The 16035-nt window shown below is 39.7% G+C and overlaps 1 long non-coding RNA gene across 1 annotated transcript; it reads right to left on the bottom strand.

Annotated features, from left to right (window-relative positions):
• Positions 1-10176: 10176 nt before the first annotated feature.
• On the bottom strand, positions 10177-11785 carry LOC121316703. The gene is made up of 3 exons (XR_005950439.1): positions 11696-11785; positions 10786-10849; positions 10177-10223 (listed from the first exon to the last, which is right to left on the bottom strand). It is a non-coding gene; the product is annotated as an uncharacterized LOC121316703 (long non-coding RNA).
• Positions 11786-16035: the final 4250 nt, after the last annotated feature.

Raw genomic sequence — 16035 nt, 5'->3', positions numbered from 1 at the left:
GCTGCTTCCGGGGCATTGCGTACGCGGATTGTGTACTTGCTTCTGTCACCCAGGTCGACGCTGCTATTTCAAAAAGCAGTGTGAAATCAAGTAGCCGACCCGCATGACACCGGGTCTGACCCAGGCAGAGCATGCCAGTGTGAAAGGGGCTTAAGTAATATTGTTGATGCTGAGTCACTGGGCTCTGTTAAGATCTCAGATCAATCAGAACAGGACAAGCATAATGGTCTGAATTGGCTCCTCTTGTTCATATATTTTTTATGTTTTTACCACTTACTATTTTGAGAGCCTGATCCACATTTCTATTATATTTTTCTCAAGCACTACTTCACAAACACACAGGCCAGCGCAGTCTGATGGTTCTGTCTTTGAGTAACGGTTCTACTGGCTTTCAAGCCTGGCCCGCAGACATACAGTTGCAGTGAGGATACTCTGGATTGCTACGAGATGGGTTTCTATGTGCTATGAGTTTATAACATTTTCTTTTATCTTATCTCAACTGCTGACTGATTACATTCTGTGATCACAGGAAGAAAGATACAAGGAAAATCGTGCTAATAAACCCCAGACTTCTTAGCCAGGACGGTCACACCATAAAAATATAATCTAAATCGGAATTATCGTCCTTGACCAGAGATTAGAACTCCGGGGTGCTCCGTGATAATGGAGGGGGCAGGTTCTTTCCAAGTAAATATTTTGACTGGTTTATTTTAAATTACTATGAGATTCCCAACTCTTGCTGTAATCCTTTTCTCATACAAAAATGTACTTCAGGATGACCGGCGCTCCAGAAAAGCATCAAATGTACAACATGTTGTATAATATGTAAACGAACAAACCAAAAAGTAAAATAACTGCTAACTGTACCACAGCAGAAGCAACAGATGCACACAGACAGATTTTTCAAACGTTATTTTTTAAATGTAAAACCTACAGTTTGTGTTTGCTGTCCTGTAGAAACCCCACCAAATGTTATGTAAAATTAACGTTTTTGTTTATAGTTGTGTATGCTGTGAATCTTACCAATTTACAGGATTAAAACTTGAACATGATGTTATGAAAACCCTCATAAATAAACATGTAGAATCATTTTCCCTTTTTCCTTTCCTACTTCTACTGACAGACAAATTGTATGTTTGTAGGTAATTGTGACAGAGATCGAATGATACTTGGTGTTAGACCACCCTCCTGACCTGAGAGGGCGCTAGGTAAAGGAAACAGAGTACCCTGGACTAAAAGGCATGACACTTTATATCTGTGGGTAGGTGGAAGTCGGACGGCTAGAAAAGGGGTGGAGCTACGGTATCCAAACTCAATGACCCGGACAGGAAACAGCATGGCATCCTCGGATTGGAGAAGCTTATGTGCTCGTTAACCAAGGGGTCACGAGGGAGGGTACAAAATAGGGGCGTGGCAAAGTAATCTGTTCCTTTGTGAATGGTTGGATTTGACCTTGAAGGAATACTGTGTAATACTGAAAACCATGAGTGTTTGTCTTGTGTTTGTTAGCGTCGGCTGTAACTGCTGTTTGTCTCACTAAACTACCAGTAACACGATCCGGAGCTGTAGCGCAAGCCAGCATCAAAAACACGGACATCACTTTCACCCCAGCATTTCACGGAAAAACTGTAAATTGCACCACTAGTGCGGAATATCACTTCACTGTCTTGTATTTTGTATTAGTGTTGGTGTGTGTAGAACCTGGACTTTTTGGTTGCAGGTCAAACCCGGGGATTACAATTACGAGTGATACACGCCGCTGTATCACTCCAACATTTATTATTTACTGGTGTTTGCCTTCGGGCTCTGGACATTGTCATTCATTAATAAAACACCCTTGCACCTGAAATCAATTGTCTGTGTGATTAATCTACTCTGCACTGCACTGCACTCACCTGTATCCACTCACCACTTTGCCACATTAATATATACCTTTTTTAAAAAAAGAAACAGTTGAATTTTCATCCCCATGACTTTGCACATTTCCCTCATCCTCCATGATGTTGAACAAATTTACAGTGACTGCTCCTTGATTCTTAATACAAATTTCCATGACAAAATCCCATCAGTGATTAAAATAGAAATCATTAAATCAAACAAAAAATGTCACTCTCCTCCATCTAAAAGATTGAGATTGGCTTGTCAGAAATAGAGGAATTTACCACAGAATGGTCATGGATTAAAAGAAGTCTCAATCTCATGTCTGCTGTGAATACTGCCAGACAGACTGTATCACTCACACAGGTACAAAGAAACACCAGCAATAAGCAAAAGCTAACAAAAGATATTACCGTATGTTTGTGCAAATGGGTTCTGAGGTTTAACTCGCTTTAATTAATTATTGGATTAATGGATACTACACAGCATTTTCAGTTTTGATAATTGCAGAGTACTAAAAATGTACATAAAAAACTGTTAAATCCTTCTTGAGGTGGTGTTATTTTTATAAAGTTTTGAGGTTGAATATTATTTCAGTCCAGGTTTGAAAGCACTTACTCTTCATTAGTAATATTTAATAAATAGAATAAATAGAATTCCAAATTTAAAAAAAAAAAAAAAAAATAAGTGTTGAAGTATTTTCTATTGAGGTGGTTAATTTCTAAATGCCATGTGTTTACAATTACCAAGATTATAGATTGAACAGCAAAAATGAGGTAATTGGCTTGCCAGACTTTAAAAATTCCACTACTACATGCTACTTTCTTAAGTTTGCATCTCTGCACCAAAGTATAACCATGCCCCCCTGCAAAACTCTTCTCCCAGTTGAGGTAAGAAATACCACATTTGGTCAATGAGTTCAAAGTTAGTCGAAACAAGAAGAAATCAATAGTTAAGATAACTTTCATATGTTAGACCTGTACCAAGCTGCTGTTTAACCGAGTAACAAATGACACTGAAATGATAACCAGTGCCTAGCCTGGCGTTACAGCATATGAAAGAAAACAAGTCATTGACTGTATTTACTATATAGCCATCTAACTATATCCTGAAGGGCCACAGGCAAGCAGGAAGATCTCTGGAGCCTGCAAGCAAGCACCTTCTTTATCACAGTTTTATTATTTTACCACAGTTCTTTATGACATCATACACCCAGATTTATATTTCCCCAGTCGTAAAAACAGCAAAAACATTTGTACAAACTACAAAAACATTTGAAACACTATCAGTGACTGTTCAGTTACTAGGTGGCCTGAATAACCCAGTAGAGCTGGCTCTTTATAATGCAGAACAGGTTATAAGCCAATATGATCATGGCTCCCATTTGCCCCATAATGCCATTACACTGACACTAGCATTCTCATTATAGGCAGAACACAATAATAATAATAATAATAATAATAATAATAATAATAATAATAATAATAATAATAATAATCCACATCATCCTAACTCCCTTCTAAAGGAACCCCCTGATTGTTGGCTTACCATGCTGCCCCACAGCTCCAGGGCGATCCTGCTGGCTCGGGACATCCTGTCCAGCGGAGAAGATTCAAAAACACTCCCAACCTGCGGAGAAGAAAACATATCGCAGGGGGTCAGGGGAGGGCCTCGAAGGCAGTAACTGTACAGGAAATCTGTTAAAATGTAAATCAATACAATATCTGGTAGAATCTGATATTGATAAGATACAGCCATCTAAAATGTCCTTGTAGCAGATAGTTTGTATTAGATGTTTTGTATAAGGTGGAAACACGTCATGTTAAAGTAAGCTTTACTGTTAATAATTCTTAATAAAGCCAATAGCTGATATTTTTTTTAAAAAAATAGAACAAAAATAAAACAATAGGAATATATTTTTGTGTGTTAATTATGTAGTTTCTTTTTTTTTTTAAATAAGAAATTAAAACTCATTAGAGGAAGCTTTTTGTAATCCCACAATGTGGTTTCTGCTATCTGAATGCTGAAGTGTGTTTCCTTTCACGGTCTGTCACTGACCTGTGGCGACGCATCTGGAGTAGGATAAACGACCACAGTAAAATCCTCTCTGTTGCTGTAACTCCCATTGTCCACCAGGTGGTGCTGTAGAGCTCCCTACAAACAGCAGAGACATAGGGAAATGCATTCAGTGTAACAGTTCTCTTGAAGTGAAAAACAAAACCGAGCTTTGTACATACAGTATAATTCGATGTACTGGTATTGCTGTCGAACTCGTTATGTGTTGGTCGGTTTGAGGCTGATGAAGTGATGAACAGTGCAGAGGTGCAGAAATACATCCGTAACTAAATACTTCAGGGATACTCCACAAACGTTCATGGAGTGCTGTGTTTATATCACTCATGAAGATGGCTCTAAACAACCCACTTGACCCATTCAGGGCCTCATCTGGGTCCAGAATAACTACAGCGCTGATGAAGCTTTGTGGAGTAACCTCTATGACATGTACTCAATCATCAGTTCTGAAGCAAAACTACATGAAGGAATAGAAATGTTTTGCATGATGGCGATCGATAGTGATAACGAGGGCCGAGACACCAGGGCTACAGCAGATACAATATAACTAGGCTGGCTACTTTTCAATTTTAATCAGTAAAGCTTGGTAAACGTCAAATTCATAGGGGCTCCCGAGTGACACAACCGGTAAAGGCACTCCGCATGGCATGCAGGCTGTGCCCCATAGCCTGGACATTGCTGGTTCAAGTCTAGCCTATTCCATTACCAACCATAGACGGGAGGTAGCAGTGAGACAAGCTTAAATAATAACTGGATATTCTAAATTGGCAGAAAATAAATTACAAAAAAACCCCTCAAATTCATTCAACTGAAATCCATTTACATTAGATAAATGTCAGTAAAAACCACTGACTATTTTTTATTTTCTTACCAAAAATAATAATTTAGAAATCATCTCTAGTTTGTATACTTTTTATACTTGCTGTCTTTCCCACCTGCGTTCCACTATTAATGGCTAGGGGTCGCTGTCAGTCACCTCCAGTGGTCCCTTAGTAGGCTACTGTAGTTTCACTGTCAGTCATTTCATCTTGTTCTGACAGATCTCGTTGACTGAAGCTGCGCTAGAGTGCTCTCATTCATGTAAATGACTGTCAATCAGCAAGACATGCACCGAATGTCCACTTTCATTTGCCAGCTACAACGCCTATCATTCAAAGCACCTACTTTGAAATTAGAGGGTTACGGTGTAGGTAAGCTATTATTATAGGTATTCAGTGACAGTTACTACTTTGATTTGAAAATGGGCGCCAGAGGAAAACACTCAATGAGTATTGTGCCTAATACCCTGAACGACGGCTGAAGTCTCTGCGGCAGGACAAAATGGGCCCATCTGCCTTCCGTTTTCGCAAAAAAAAAAAAAAAAAAAAAAAAAGCGAATAGTAGCAAACCTAAATATAACTGACACAATATACACTGATATAATACAGCTCAACCAGACAGACAATGTAATAGGATATTGTCTGAGATTACATCAATGCCATGGTGCTGATTGCAGGTCTATAGTCACAGCAATAATAATAATAATAGCAATAATAATACCTGTAATGCCCATGTGAGGACTGCCTCATTCAATCTACCAACTGTCCCCAGCAGCTCTGGCACACAGACTCCGCACCCCCTGAAAACAGAAAAAAATATTAGTCGAAAAGCTCATGTTGTAGTAAACACAAGGTTTTATTTTTCCAGTTCAGTGGTCCTATTGTCTCTGAATCTGTCAGTACGATGGTACATGAACTGACAGCTTCGTACTACACTCAAGCAAATCCTTTACCTACATGATGTACTCAATGTAAAGCCATGGATCTTCTCAGTCTAAATCAGTATCTTCACATTCTTGAGTAGGGTAGGGTTTTGGGGTGAAAACAGACCATAATCTATAAACTGAAAATGAAGGGCTGAGGATCTGATGACAGGAAGCTGGTGCTGGAGAACGGAGCCCTTGTGTCCTGGCGAGTAATCTTACCTACTATCTCCACTGCGCCTCCTCCTCTCAGACACAGCCAGAGTGCTCGGCAATACCACACTCACCAATGCTCTGGGGACCTGAGGAGAGAGGAGAAGAGAAGAGGAGAGATGTTGTTATTTATTTTTTATTTGAAAAATACCCTAGCTCCTAACACATGTGCATGGTCCCTCCCACTGTAAACAAGCCCCTCCAAATTTGAACAATTTTCCCATATACAGCTAGTCCCTCCCATAACCAAGCCCCTTCTCTCTGGTCACTTCTCTGTCTGGCTCTGTATCATCCTGGAAATATGTCAGTGAGCACAAAGCCTCTCACCTGCCTGTGCAGAATCTCCATCGCTCCTTCCACGCTCTTCACTGCCTTCTCCAGGGAGGGCTTCTACTGAAAGACATTGGAGCATGGTCAGCATATGTTGTTGTTAGCAGGACTTCACATCCATAGAATTCAAACAGCAGCAAAAGAAAGAGAGAGAGCGATCGCAACACTGAGTCGGGGGGAACTTCTTACAGAAAGGATGTCAACAGACAAATGGTCTGAGAGAGTAACACAAAAATAATCAATGAGTGAGTGGAGACATAAACACAGATATACCACAATTGATTATTTCAGTTAATGTTTGCATCTGATTTTAATAGACTGATTGAATGAATTTGTAATCTTTAATGGAGTAAACATTGCCAGTGTAGCGGGGAGCTCTGAATTCAGATTTTGACGAAGCCGCTATTGTGACGCTGTGCTGCTACAAGCAGGCCATTGGAATATGAGAAATAGTGTCCAACTGTGTCCTCTGGTCCTGGTTGACACTGTCAACTCCTTTTAGGATTTTTAAACTTCAGCTAAGTCCCTCTAATCCTTCTTTGTAACATTATTTTGCACTGGTTCCTCTCTGTAACTACCTAACAAAGGCTAGGACTGGATCGTCCTCTTTTGAGTCCATGCTGGTTGGCTCAAATGATGTTGTTTCTATATTTAAAAAAAAAAAAAAGCATTAGCACCTCTTTAAGAGCTGTGCCTGTATGACACAGAAGTAAGAGGCAACTTACTTCACAGTTGCATCTCAAGCTTCATATCTCTATGGTACCATGTAATCTGTTATACCAGAAACAATGGAAGCTGTACTGAAAAGCTGTGAAATCATCAAAGGCAGGATGTCACGCTGCTTGTGTCTGCTTGGAAAGGGAAGGTGTACAAGTGAGGCTTAATTTTTTTCATTACTGTGTGAAAGATCACCTTAAGAGTTCAGGTGAGTTGACTGGGGTCCCTGTCTGGTATTTTTTGCAGACAGAAATACAAGAGAGAACTGCATGGCCTGACAAAACCATCCCTATTGTAATGATCAAACCAGTGGCAGTGTTTAGATGGAGCTCTGTTTAGATCACTTGAAAGTGCTGTAAGTCCACTGTGCTTTACCTCGCTGTCACAAAAGTTGCACAGCTCTTCCAGGTCGACAAAAACTGTGATGAACTTCCAGTCTCTCTCAAAGTCAATCTCCTGCACATAAAATACAGACGATATAGTGATGATCTCCGCCGGATCACTGCCCAGATGGGACAGAAATACAGTATATTAAAAACATATTTTTAAAAAACTACATGAATGTAGATTGAGGAAACCCCCCCCCCCCCCCCCCCCCCCCCCGAACAATGCTTATAGGCCTATAGGTTGTGCTGAGGAATGTCTACTTTTAAAGGTTTGTATCGATTTTACTAATATTGTCTTTGGAGAAACTAGTGTAAAGTTCATCAAAAGTTGAAGAACTAGTCAAGTATGATTAAGTTTGCAAAAGGTACCAGGTGTGTGTTTTTCTGTAACTACAGTACTAGTTGTGTGGGGTTCTAGGCATAGAATTACGACGTACTTAACTTTTGGCAAATACTTCATTGTGATTGGTTGATTTCAGGTGTGTGATTTATAATATTTTGAATATGTATTTAGAAATATCTTTGGACGCATATTTGCAAACAAAAAAGGATGCAGAAATATATGTGAATGAATGATAGCTAGCATGCATCGTTCGTGCTATATAACTTATATCACTGAAAATAATTCAATATATTGAAAGATATTTGAAATATATTTTTTACTGTTTTAAAATATACTGCAATTGGGTGGAGCAGATTAGAGCAACTCCACTGCCCAACACCGCTGTCTGTAAAACTATCCCAGAGGCTCTCCCTCCCTGACTTCCTCTCACATGGGCTCACTCCCATGGAAAGCGTCACATTGTGTATAGAAGGCACTGGAAGCTGGTAATGCAATACTGTGTGTCAGCTCAGAGGGGCTTGTCACAATAACAATACACAATAACATGAAGAACATTACCGTGCTGTTTCTTATGCTGTTTACGAGCTGCTGAGCTTGCTGAGGGAGAGAGCTGTGAAAGAAAAAAGGAAAGTAATTAAAAGACATCCTCCCAGAAAGAAAACATCCATCCTTTCTCTGTGCTCCTGCCTACACTTCACTGTGCTGCTTACCCAGATTTCAGCACACTACCCTGTTTGAATACTGTATGCTATCACCATGCCTACCTGTTCTGTACCAATGTCCATTGTGCTTTAACCTGCACTCTGTGCTTTACTATTTGTGCTTTCTCCATGTTCTCCATTCTGCCATTTTCTTTACACTGTTACAAAAATATCAATAGCTTATACTATTTTACCGTTGATACCTGGAGTACTGTGGGTTTGTCCCTATTCCACCCATCTCTGCATATGTGATTACATACCTCTCCCTCACACACACACACACACACACAAACAGCACTCTGCCTGTCTCGTACCTCAACCCAGCTAGTGGGGTCAGGGAGGAATCCGTTTGAAGCCTGGTCACTGCAGGGTTAAATATTTGTAGCATCTCTGTGAAAGACAAAGAGACAGGCGACTGGAGACCCGTGCTCACTCTAAAGACAGTGAGGCACTATCGCTGGTGGGCACATTATTGGACATACCTGTTAATCCCTCCAGGACCTTGGTGGTATCGTTGCTGAAATGAAAAGAGGACTTTTTATTGTAGATATGTGTATGAGATATTATGTAAATGCACTAATAAGGCATTCTAGAACAAGTTTTAAACTGTAGTATTCTACACCTATTGTTACAGCCCAACCCAGATAAACCTTTGGTGGTCTGACTGCAGTCAACTCCAATGATGCAGCAGAGCAAGGCATGGTATGGGATTCAAAAAGGAAAGAATCCTTATAGAAAAAACTGCAAATTACAAAACTATTGGATTACCACAATAATGCCTGTAGAATTCACAGCTGAACCATCGGCAGACCACAGCATTGGAACCCAATGGATACAGCTTGTATATTTCAGAGTGGTCCTGACTCAGTAGCACAATGTTACTGAAAAGGTTCCAGAGTACTGCAATTTAATTCATAATACTTTAAAACCATGTATGTGTCTGTTTCAGGACAGACACCCAGCACATGTGTTGAAAATGTGGATGAAATATGATTGATAATAATGGATTGCCAATTTAAACTAGCCACATGTATGAAGGAGAACCTGGAAAACAGCTCCTCACTTCAGCTCAGTCAGCCATCCACTGCCCTTGGGCCTCCAGTACAGAACCACTGCATTCCCATTGTGTGTTGCTGCACTTTCATTGAAGACCAACTAGCTTTGTGAACAGTACTTACTTTTCAGTGGGCACATTTCCAGGGAAGGTGACCTGCTGCACAAGACAACATAAAATAGGTTGGTTACTGCTGGAGCTTTATAACAAAATACTATATTTAAAGATGCAATGACAAATGAATGATTGTATTATTGATAGTGATAGCTTTACTTTGCAAGCCTCTAAAACACGGATTAATCGATTTTTCATTCCCCATTTGCAGCCTCGCCTACATATTTTTGTATTTCAAGGCTTTTGTGAAGAGGCTAGCTTTTTTGCTTCTTGCTTTCAAATACTCTCAATGCATGGATTATTACAAGGTATAATAATATGATAATGCTGGAGAAATTATATGCTGGTATTTGTCTACATGTTTTGCACTGGGGACTGATGAACTTCAGTCTGGTCATCGTCTGCTAATAAATGTACACGTTTCTGCAATCAAATAATGAGTAAGTCTTGGATCTGACTTATTAGTGTGTCTGAGAATTATTATTATTATTTTGGTTAGTTTTGTGGGACTCTTGTACCTATTAAGAACAGCTGATTTTTAAGAGCACAATAATTTGCTGGTATTGATTTCCCAGTTATTCATATTGAGACTGCAGCCCTGTCCCCATACTCACAGGCTCCCAGTCTCCGATGCCAACCACTACAGCGATGTCAGCGGGTCTCAGGCTGTGAACTGCAGGGGAGAGCACAGGCAGGACTGTCACTTGAGCACAAACAGGTCCCAGGTAACTGGGACTACAGTACAGTGAGTGACCCCTCTTTATTTTGCAATGGTGTACTCACAAACAACCCATGTTGACACATTCTGTGTACTGGACTTTATCTACATTCAGTAAGAACAGAAGACATTTTACAAATGAGAAGTCATTTGGCCCATCTGTGCTTGTCTGGTTCCTAGTACTGTATCTAAACAGCTGCATTTTGAATAACTTTCCTGTCAGAAAATAGCATAACAACTGATGGAATAAATGTTGATATACCAGAGCTGGTTGTTGTTGTCTGTTTCTATACAGTTTACGTTTTTGTATAACTGGCAGATGTGCCTCTGCTTTGGTACTTCCTTCAAATATAAGAACAATTAAAAAAAATATTCTGATGAACAATTTAGCAGGGGTGGAATGAACGTAAGTGTTGAGTTGTGACTGAGTGAAAGTGTGAGTGTGAGTGTGAGTGAAAGTGATGTGTGAGTGAATGAGAGGGTGTGTGTGACTGATACAGTGAGTGCACCCTCTTACCGGAGGCTGGGCTGGACAGGGAGGGGGTCCCGGGCCTGCATGGGAACCCCCAGGGTCTCTCGATCTGTAAGGACAGCAGCATAAACAGTTAGTCTTAGTTCATCTCTGATAGGGATTATTATTCATAAACAAATAGTGCAGTTTACTGGGGTACTAATGTCTTCAGATACCACTGCGGTTTAAACAGAAAGACTATTTAAACAATGCAGACACTCAAGAGGAGGAATGGAAGCGTGCTGGTTCACTAACACACAGCCAGGCGATTTCTCCAGCGTACATGGTGAGGTTTCATTTTATAAGACATGTCTAGTATGGACATAATCTCATTATGATTACCAAGGCTCAGATAATATTGGATGAACCAACATCACAAATTGAACAGTGTGTCTCACAACGCTACCATCTAAACACTGTAAAACACAAATATTATAATTTGTAAATTTATAACGAAATAGTCTCCAGTAAATGGTGATGGATTCTGTTGGGCAATTAATCTAATTAGACATTTTATGAGAGGAATCTCGCAATTAACTCTGTGTCTCAATTATGGCTCATCAATACCACTTTTAGACAAACAAAACCAGATATTATCAGAAATCATTTACATCAACTTGCAAAGGTCGCGACCCATACCACCACAGTAGAATGATTCCTATCGCTGTCAATTCACAACATCAAACAGGAAAGGGCGGCTCCCGAGTGGCACATCCTCTGACGCTATGAGTTCTGAATATGGCTGCATGACGGGCTTGCGAACGAATAAAAGCAGATGGCTGACGCTGGTCGTTTCGGAGTACTGGAGAGCTCCTCTTCGTCTCTCCCGAGTTAGTTCGGGGGTTGCAGCTGTGAGCCAGGTTGAATAATAATTCAAAAATTGAGAGAAAAAATTGGAATAAAAGTTGGTCGTTACCTTCACACGGTCACTCTTTGAGAAGTCATTCACAGGGCTTTTGAGGAGGCTGCCTACAAAACAGCAAGAAAGAAACTGAAGCAAGCTGCAGGAGAGGATCATCAGCATCCTCTACACGAGTAGAGGAAATGCAATTCATTGAACTGATTTCTAATGTGATAGGGATCTCATCAGCAAATAAAATGAGGTTCAGTCAACATTCATACAGTTCTTATGCCAATAACTATCCAAAACTTGAATAATCTCCAAGTACAATATTGTAGCAAAATAGGTTAACGCAGGCAGGCGCATCACACAGAGCGAGGCAATCCACACACAGGCAGAGGGCGGGCACAAACCTGGAACCTCTCGCACTGAAGCATAGCGCCGATACCGCTGTACAAAAGAACCGGCTTCTTTGCAAGGAGCGTATACCAGGCTTATGTCTGTTTGAGATTACGTCACCTACCAGCCCTGCTGCTGCCTACCCCCATGCACTTTACAATATATTGTTTTGAGAGTTCTTAGTTGTACTATGAAGATTAGTTTTAAAAAGAATATTGCTACATTATCTACCAAACCACAATTAAAAAGCAATGATTTCCAGGATTCAAAAACCATGGACATTACGGTATCTGTTTCACGATAAAACAAAAGTTAAACATTATAACAATAATTAAAATAATAATAATAATAATAATAATAATAATAATAATAATAATAATAATAATAATGTAAATAGGGCACTGTTCCAGACAGTAGCAAAAGCAGATATAACCTTTTATAAACTTTCTCATTTAGCAACATTAGGATTTTCTCCTTTTCGAAGAATGAAAAGTTAATTCATAGAGCAGATTTAGGGGGGTCTCAGTTGGAAGGGAGAGAGGAAAAATAATAAATAAATAAATGGTATAGATTTTATTATATAATTATATACCATATCTTATATATATATATATAATATATCATATATACTATATATTATATATATATAATATATAATATATATATATATATATATATATAGATATATATGTGATTTGTTTTAATATAGTTGTGATTTGTTTTAAGTATACTGTGTTATTTTCATTTTATTTACTTAATGTAAAATTTACATATGCTTTAAATGTTAACTGTAAAGATGAAATTTACCCATCATTGCTTTGGCAATACTTGTACTAATCAGTCACGCCAAGAGAGAGAGAGACAGAGAGAGAGAGAGCAAGAGCAAGCGCCCGGGTACCTTGCAGCAGATGCAGCTGTCCTAGCAGGACTGCCAGCATAGCCAAACTCTGTGCTGTCTTCATGCCTGCCGTCTGCTATGTGTCTGTCCTCTCCCTTTCCAGTTGCCTGCAGCAGTATTTGTTACATGCCTGCTGTTGGCTTTATATACCTCCTCCGCCATACAGCCCTTTTATAGGGACATTTACTCCAGTCAGCACACTGCTTTTACTGCACATATTAACGTGACCCTTCACACGGTGTGCCTTAACACCGCAATAAGGAAATGAGTGACAGGACCTTTAGAAAGCCACTTCCATTCTCTCTCTACATCTCACATTAGAAAGCAGCACATGGTTTAGCAAACATGCATTTTCAAAACATCTGGTCCTCAGGGAGAATCAGGTAGAGGGAATTCAACAGTAACGTGGCTGTGGACTAGTCAATTTCATCCCCTTCTTTAGGCACACAGAACCACACAAACTGTTTTATGTAAAATAATAAAACTATTATGTTTGATGCCCATAAACATTGAACCCTGCACACCAGGTGGCCTTCCCTTTACCCAGTGAGAAATGCAAGATAATTACTTTTTTTTTTCCTGGTGATGCAAAACTTTTGGCCGTAGGAAATAAGTTTACCACATCAACCATTTTATTAATTTTCAGGTGTTTGTCAATCGTCGATTTTCTGATGTGACCCATAACCATTGCACAGACGGCAAAACAACTTCCCCCATCTTCGTAAAACGTTTTTTATACCTTCACATTCACAGCGTCAAAGTGTGTTGTGATTTAGATATGAAGGCTCGCACAATTGATTTTCTGTTTGTATAAACATGTAAAAATGTTAAATGAGCACAACAATACTGAAGTGGTGTGCAGTCTGGATCTCCCTGATCATCTGTATGGCTCTTAGATGAAAATGGTCAGACAGTCCTGGGTTAAACTGAATCTCTCCATTGCTTTCATGATTATAAAATCACCAGCACTATACTGCAGTCTGCTGCAAAAGAATAATACTGCACCAATCAACATTTGTTATTGTAATCATATTTTTATAAAAATGTGCTTGCTGTGTGTCCTGTGATTAAAGTGGAAACCTTGGGAAGGGGGGGGGGGGGGTAGGGGCAGGCGTATGTTGCAGAAAAGGGACATGACCTACAAACCCCACCAGAGGGGGATTCATTCCCCTTTAGCAAAACTGCAGCATGTCTGTCTTTAACACCAACAGTCAGCAATTCAAATCCAGACCACAAAGAAAATAAAAAATATAATAAATAAAAAAACATTACAAGGTATAGTAAGCATAAGGTTTCTTTCCTAAAAAGAGAGCACTATTTTGGCAGGGTAAATAAATATTGTTTTGTTTGGCAGGGATTGGGATAGTTTTGCTTAAATGATAAGGGAATACTGGGGTACACCAGCGCATGTGCTTAAAATAATTTTCATTCCTAAATTTGAAGAGGGTATAACATATCAATGTAAAATACCAAGATAAAGCGCAACACTTATCCCACCCCAAAGAAATACAAACCTGCACGGGTGGTTAATCCTTTGAGTGACTGTCATACATCGTTTACTAAAGTGACAATGTTTACTATCTCTCTCTTGTATTTCTGTCTGCAAAAAATACCAGAGAGGGACCCCAGTCAACTCACCTGAACTCTTAAGGTGATCTTTCACACAGTAATGAAAAGTATTAAGCCTCACTTGCACACCTTTCTTTCCCAAGCAGACACAAGCAGCGTGACATCCTGGCGTTGATGATTTCACAGCTTTTCAGTACAGCTTCCATTGTTTCTGGTATAATGGATTACATGGTACCATAGAGATATGAAGCTTGAGATGCAACTGTGAAGTAAGTTGCCTCTTACTTCTGTGTCATACAGGCACGGCTCTTAAAGAGGTGCTAATGTTGTTGTGACAGAAATATTCATTTCAATGTGCCAGGGCCAGACAGCTTGCTTTCAGAGCGAGTGTGTGGAAGAAGCACAGGTTTATTAATGAGTCTATTCTAAACTGTGCTAGTCTGCTACTCAAAACGTTCCTGCAAACTGTAAAGACAGTACAATGATTCTGAATTCCTGGAACTGCCATGCTATGCTTTGAAATATGTTTTTGTACCTGCAGTAGCAGCTAATAATGTATTTAATTTACTCTTGCAGAGACTGAAAAACATGTTATGCAGACCAGGTTTAAGAGAGAAATGTATGTAACACAGAAATATTTAGTTTAGCATTTTCTCATGGTACACAATGAGAACTGTACGTTCCTATGTGTGAGTTTTATACACTGTAGCAAGTGTTTTGAGAAAAAAGCAGTGCAGTTTTCTGTTCACAGCTGATAACAGGGTTCTGCAGAGTCACTGTCAATACAAGTGAGGGAGAGAGATGGGTGTTTTACAGGTTTATGACACAGATAAGATGAAGAAAACTAGAACTATTAGAGTACACTACAGTGTAGCAGTGGTAAAACACAAAGCATTATGGTCAGGGTATTAGTTTAGTAAGTACTACTGAAGTTATTATAACGATAAGTACAGGGTGCATCGAGAGTATGAGGAGATAAAATCCCAGCTGAGTCAAGCAAAATCGGCCCATCAGCATGTAATATCATGCAATCAATTGTAAGACGTCAACTCTCGGCCCTCGTTATCACTATTATTAGCGTTTTATACACTGTAGCAAGTGTTTTGAGAAAAAAGCAGTGCAGTTTTCTGTTCACAGCTGATAACGGGGTTCTGCAGAGTCACTGTCAATACAAGTGAGGGAGAGAGATGGGTGTTTTACAGGTTTCTGACACAGAGAACACTTTTTTCTGTTGCTAAAAAAAATTTGAACTTTAAATGTTCACATCCATATGGTACAAGTATGAATCAGACTTAGCTCTTGTTGGTCTTTTGTTTTCAGTTCACTCTCTCAGGCCTGCAGATGTCAAAGTCATTGAAGTGGTTGGTGACTCCCTCACGGTAAGAAAATTGTGCTACAAAATCTCACATTCACAGACTGGCCTGGGGGGCCCCACTGCAGTGCCCTGCCTGCCTTGCTGGAATGAACACTCGTGCCCCGTGATTTACTTTAACTGCTAACAACTTAGAGCAGAAGAACTTGAGAAAATTCATGGAACAAGAGGAGGTGA

The sequence above is a fragment of the Polyodon spathula genome, chromosome 6, assembly GCF_017654505.1.
Source record: "Polyodon spathula isolate WHYD16114869_AA chromosome 6, ASM1765450v1, whole genome shotgun sequence".
Classification (NCBI taxonomy): domain Eukaryota; kingdom Metazoa; phylum Chordata; class Actinopteri; order Acipenseriformes; family Polyodontidae; genus Polyodon; species Polyodon spathula.
The sequence above is the reverse complement of the archived record's forward strand: the minus strand, read 5'-3'. Positions and strand labels throughout refer to the sequence as shown.